The 5,997-nt window shown below is 43.3% G+C and overlaps 1 non-coding gene across 1 annotated transcript; it reads left to right on the forward strand.

Moving 5' to 3' along the window:
* Positions 1-107, forward strand: LOC117286111. Its single transcript, XR_004517221.1, has one exon. It is a non-coding gene; the product is annotated as a U6 spliceosomal RNA (small nuclear RNA).
* Positions 108-5,997: the final 5,890 nt, after the last annotated feature.

Genomic DNA, 5,997 nt, shown 5'->3' on the forward strand with positions numbered 1-5,997 from the left:
CTGCTCGCTTCAGCAGCACATATACTAAAATTGGAATGATGCAGAGAAGATTAGCGTGGCCCCTGTGCAAGGATGGCAAGCAGATTCGTGAAGTATTCTATATTTTTTATTTATAGCTAAATGGATGCACATTGAGGTGATACCCTTAAGTGAAATAAATAGAACACACGTGTAAATACTGAATAGTTTCTCTGGTGTGAGAAACAAAATGTAAATAAGGATCAAAATATACACTAGATAATGTGAAATAGGAAGAAAAGGTACAAAAGAAGGGAATGGAATTAATATGAGAAGAATGAAAAAATGGAAACAAAGTCTTTATAAATAGAGAAGGGTGGAGGGAGGGCAGAGGAATGGGGAAAAATAAGAATCAAGATAGATTATGTAAAGGTACAAATCTCCAACGATGAATGTCATTATATGGCATACCTAAAATGTACCAATAAAATTAAAAATTTTAAAAAGAATGAAGTCCCTCATTCTTCTGCAAAGAGACTGGAGTCTCCCCTTTGTGATGATAGGAAAGCACCCCTCCCCATTCTTTGGGGAATGATGTAGTGTTTACCTGGTAGGGCAAAAGAGGTGCAACAGGTCTGGTGGCAGAAGGGAGAGGAGGGACGCCATGTGAGTTGTGCCCCTCTTGAGTTAACCTGGTGTTTAATGACAGAGGTTATGATGGTCAGATGCTGCACATGTATATACAAAGTGCGGAGCCAGAAAGAAACTCGGATCTTCCTATGCAAAGCAGTACTTTTTTCTATGGTGCATTTGTCCTGATCTTTTGTCAGGGCCCAGAGGCTTCATATAACTTATCTGCATTCTCTTTCACTACTTCTTCTATCACTGTCCGCAAATGCCTTTCAAGTTCTCATATGTGCTAAGCACATCCAGTTCATAGTTCCTTTAAAAATTCTAATGGGAACACAATTTTTTCTTGGATTTCAAGATGTCTGAATGACTACTTCCTTCTCCTCCTTCCTATTTCAAATCAAAGTTTTCCTTGCAGGGGTCTTTTATGACCATTCTAACCTGTACTCTCTACCACACTGTCCTTTCATGTGACTTGTATGGATCTAAGATCTTGTCACTTGTTTACTTTCCAGGCTATAAACTTATATTTGGGAGCTTCTCTCTCATATTTGCTGCTAGATCTCGAGCACCCAGAAAAGTGCCTGATCCTTCAACACACATTTGTTGGATCATTGAATAGGTAAATCATAAAAATCAAATGAGAAACTGATGAAGATATGTACCTATTCCCCAGGAAAAAAATGCATTGGAAGTTTTATATGTGACTTTGGGAGGGTCCAGATCCTTAGGGCTCATCTATGGACCCCAAGTTGAAACACCTGCATTATAGTTCTGCCATTTCTATTCTTTTTGAAATTGATTCTAGAATTTTGTACTTTGCAATTAAACATGAGTATGCATTTGTTTTTTTTTTTGTTTTTTTTTTGGTTTTTTGAGACAGGGTCTCAGTATGTAGTTGAGACTGACCTGGAACTCACTATGGAGCCCAGGCTGGTCTTGAACTCACAGTGATCTTTCTGCCTCAGCCTCCTGAGTGCTGGGATTACAGGCCTGTGCCACCATGCCCGGCATGAGTATGAATTTTGAAAGTATGTTCTGGATAGAATATAACAAACCACGGCCCAATTGCTCTGCACTCGTTTTGAATAAACTAGATCCCCAGTATTTATGTCAATGGATCCTAATTACCAGACATTAAATGTTCATCTCTAATGCTTTTCTTCTTCTTGAAATTTGGAAGAGTTAAACTTCCCAGCTTCCCTACAAATTGGTCAGTTCATACGCCAATTCTAAACAACAGATTGGCTGTATAAGTGACATAGTGTACGACTGCAATGGAACATGTAATTGCTGGAGAGGTCCCCCAGGGCTTTATCCTTCTCCACAGTAGTAACTGGGGGAGCACAATGTTGCTATTAATGTTCAGGACCGAATTATCATATGGAGAGTAGTTTTCTGGAAAGTCAGATGACTTGAGAAAGAAATATAAGCCTTTGTTGTTTTAAGTCTCTGAGATTTTTCCAAAGACTTGTTACTGCAGCATAAGGCAATGAAACCTAATATACCACTGATTGAGAAATGTGTTATTATTCTTATATGCCATTGAAGAAAAAAAGATATCATTTGTGCTAGGCATAGTGGTGTATTCTTGTAATCCCAACTATTTGAGAGGCCGAGGAAGGAGGATCAAGAGTCTGAGGCCAGCCTGGGCAAATTTAATGAGACCCTGTCTCAAAATAAAATTTAAAAATTGCAGGACCAGGGATTTAGCTCAGTGGTGCAGCCTCCTGCCTCACAAGTGTGAGATCCTGAGTTTGATCCCTGGTACAAAAAAAAAAAAAAAATTAAATTGAAGGATGTAACTTACCATAAGAATGGTTGCCTGACATGTGCAAGGTTCTACATTCAATCCCTAGTACTGGAAAAAACAAATATAATTAAAAGAATTCAGTATAAGATGCATCCTAATCTCAGAGATGTTAAAGTGTAAAAGAATATGGGTTTCAGATTAGATAAAATACAGATCATTAGAACAATTCATTAAAAGCAGATTAGCATAGCGTTAAGAGCGTCAAAGCTGGAGCTGGTCAGGAAGTTATGAATTCAAATCCCTTTACTTTTTACCATGGGTCTTAGAAGCTTACATAGGTTTTAGTTTCCTCATCTGTGAAATGGGGATAGTAGAAGTGGCCTCATAGGGTTCTGTAAATATTGTGAAATGATCCTATGTGTTTAGTAATCATTTCACATATTTTTAACCACTGTCTTTGGCTAGATCATAGAGTTTGTTCAAGAGAAACATACATCAAACCCATTTTCAAGTTTTGTTTTAAAGTTAGGGCATACAAATCATTCAGTAATTATTTACTAATTCCTCACCCAGCATCAAGACTGGGCCTCTCAGTTAAATAGAGTATTTTTGGAGATAATAAACAGCTTTAGAGGTGGAAGGAGCAAAGCAGATCACCCTGAGGGTCTTCCCATCCGCTTTCTGATATGTTTTCTAGGTAAATCAGGCTACAATGAACAACAAGAGCAGCCTCAAAGAAGAAAGAAGTCAAGAAAATGTACCTGAGGAATGTGGAAGAGACCTGTCTTGTAACCATGTCAGTGACTGGGAGAGACAGTAGAAAGGAAATTGAGGAGTTCCTATGCCTGTTTTTGGGGTGTGTGTGTGTGTGTGTGTGTGTGTGCGTGTGTATGAGTACCCAGAGGACAGAGTGAATAGTAACTGCAGACTGGGAGGTGTAACAGTAAGTCATAGTAGCAGAAGTGCAGCTCTTCTGAGATGTATTTATGTATTGCTCCTACTTGTACTTACAGACTATGAAGTCCAGGGAATGTTATTTCACCCCAAATTCCAAATTTCCAAAGCAGTAACTCTACTATGATCGTCATCCCCAGTATATTTGAAAAAAAAAAAACCCTAGAGTTATTAATGTGTAACAATCTGGTTTTAAATATTTTACACATATATACTTTATAAGATTTATTGTTACTAAAGATGTGCGGGGAGGGGGGTGTCTAGTACCTTTTCAGGTCAGTATGCCTGTAAAGGAACAGGTGGCTGATTAATATCATTATTTTTATTAAATTCCTGAACCATTTCCTTTAAAGTCATTTTCTTTAAAGGAAGTATAGCTGGCTCTAAATATAACTCTGGGCTATAGTTCACTTTTTTGTTTACATTATTCTTAACTCGTGAAACTGTATCTTAAGACTTGGGGTATATACCTTGTTATTTGATATCAGCTGAACAACAGTGAATCAATTGTAATGGCTCTGGCACCAAAGGAAACGGGACTTAAATATGTTGCTAGAAGACAAAAAGCTTCTTTCTGTGTACAATTTACAACGTATACGTCCACGGTTTTTGAATATTCAAAAGTAAAAGTTTCTCGTGACTTTTTTTTTAAAGAACAAGAAGACAAAACAAAATACCAATCTCAACTCACATTATTTATCAAACATTTTAGGTGAATTTCAGATTAAAGCCCCCAAAGACTCTCTTCATCTCTCCGTCGGGCAGCAGGATTAGGGCCAACTCTCCGCCACAACGCCCACCCACTACTCCGACGGTAGCGTTTACCGCGGGGAAAGGGGGGCGCTCGGGGCGAGGTTAGTGCAAACTCTTTTAAACTCTACTCCGAATCTTTGCTGCGTGGGTCGTCCTAAGTCTGCCAAGGTCTACTCTGGTCCTCGAGTTCTGGTCACAAGACTTCGTCCTCACAAACTGGGTGCATCTGGATATGCTCCCAGAGGCTACTTGGGAAAACACCGAACTGTAAAGCACTCCTCCCTTAAACTTGTCAGTACTCCTCTCGACTTTTCCACGTCTCTGCTAATCATCCTAGGGACTCGAACTTTTCCGACGTGCAAGTGTTTTGCTCCGACCCCTTGCAGGCGCGGAGCTATCTCGGTCCGGCTGGCTCAGGCCTCCCAGCTGCGTGGGATCTAGGGAGTCACGCGGATCTCGGTGCTGCTTCCTCTCGCTTCCCCCTCGGGAAGAAATTAGGAGAGAGGAGACGCTCAGCTTTGTTGGGTACACTCCCAAATATTTGGAATTTGGCATGTACCTACACAATGATGCTAAAACGCCAAACAGGCAACGTTTGCCCCGCCCTCCCGGGTATGACCCCAGATCTCTCTCTAATTTGACGTTTAAGAAGCAGAACAACGCGAAAATACAAATTAGGAAATGTTATAACCAAAATGAGTCTCCTTTGACAGGCCGAACTGTGATTTTAATGGAAAGCTTACTCATATCCCCACAACGAATTCATTCTACCTTTGAAGTACTTAAAAATGTGTAATTTTAAATTCCACCACTGTCATAATGAACACTCCACAATAACAAGCAGTAGAACAATGGACACCCCCACATCACATTGTGTCAGGCAATTACAAAGTGTCGTACCGCGGGAAAGCGAAGCTGGGAACATCAACGTGTCCCCTGCAGCGTGTAGGAGCTTTCGGGTTGCGAGTCTCACGGAAACCTCATCAAACTGTTCGTACCAATGCCTTAACCTAGAGATAGTGTCTGACGTGATCCGATCTCAGTCCCAGGCCTGGACAGAGGGGACCCTAAGGGGGGTGCGTGAACAGAGAACCTGTGCAGCTCCGGGAGGGCAGGCGCAAGTCGTGCGGAGAGAGCGCGACCCGCACAGGGAAGAGACGCTCCTGCCGGGTGTAGCAAGGGCACCCGGCCCCTGCAGAGGGTTCCCACACGGGACTTTCCCCCCTAGCAGCACCCACTAAACCTAACCTTTTGGGTTAAATCCAGGGCACGGCGTAAGTGTGCGATCAGGGTCACGGTCATGGGGTAAAGGTGTTACTTTGTAGCAGGGTACAGAGTGTGCGTGTGCAGTAGGGGGAGAGGGGTAGGAGATGAGGAGGGGGAAAGAGAAGAGAGGGAGGGAGGGAGGAGAGAGAGGGAGGGGGGAGAAAGAAATGAGTGAATATGAATATCATACATGGGGGGCTGCAGATCGAGACACCCTACTTCTAAGGATCTCAGAAGGGAAAACCTGTGGCAGTGCAGTCAGAGGGCGCACTGCCTTGGGGGCTGCCCAGCTAGGGTGGGGACCCGTCCGAAGGTCCTCCACACTCCACGCTCCCTGCAGTGTCCCCGGGGACACTATCCTGGAATCTAGGGGTGTGGGTCTGGGCTGTAGTTTCCTCCCCCTTAGACCCAGGCGAGGTGATCCAGAGGTGGCGAGCACAGTCCGCTTTTCTCTTGCGTGGCGACCTCAGGTCCTCTTGCCCTTCCACCGCTCAACCTCCTCACCGCACACCCCGCGCCCCATTCTTTTTTTTTTTCTCCTCAGCAGCTTATAGGACTGGTTCAAAAACGTACTCTGAACCCACCGGAGCCCACACTCCGGAGTTAAGGAGAAGGGCGGGGGTTGGAGAGGGCGCGGACCAGCGAGAGCGTCTCGGGGAGGCGGTGGCCGCGAGGGGCGCCGC

This window comes from Fukomys damarensis, unplaced genomic scaffold (assembly GCF_012274545.1).
Source record: "Fukomys damarensis isolate Sample0158 unplaced genomic scaffold, DMR_v1.0_HiC HiC_scaffold_14, whole genome shotgun sequence".
NCBI lineage: Eukaryota > Metazoa > Chordata > Mammalia > Rodentia > Bathyergidae > Fukomys > Fukomys damarensis.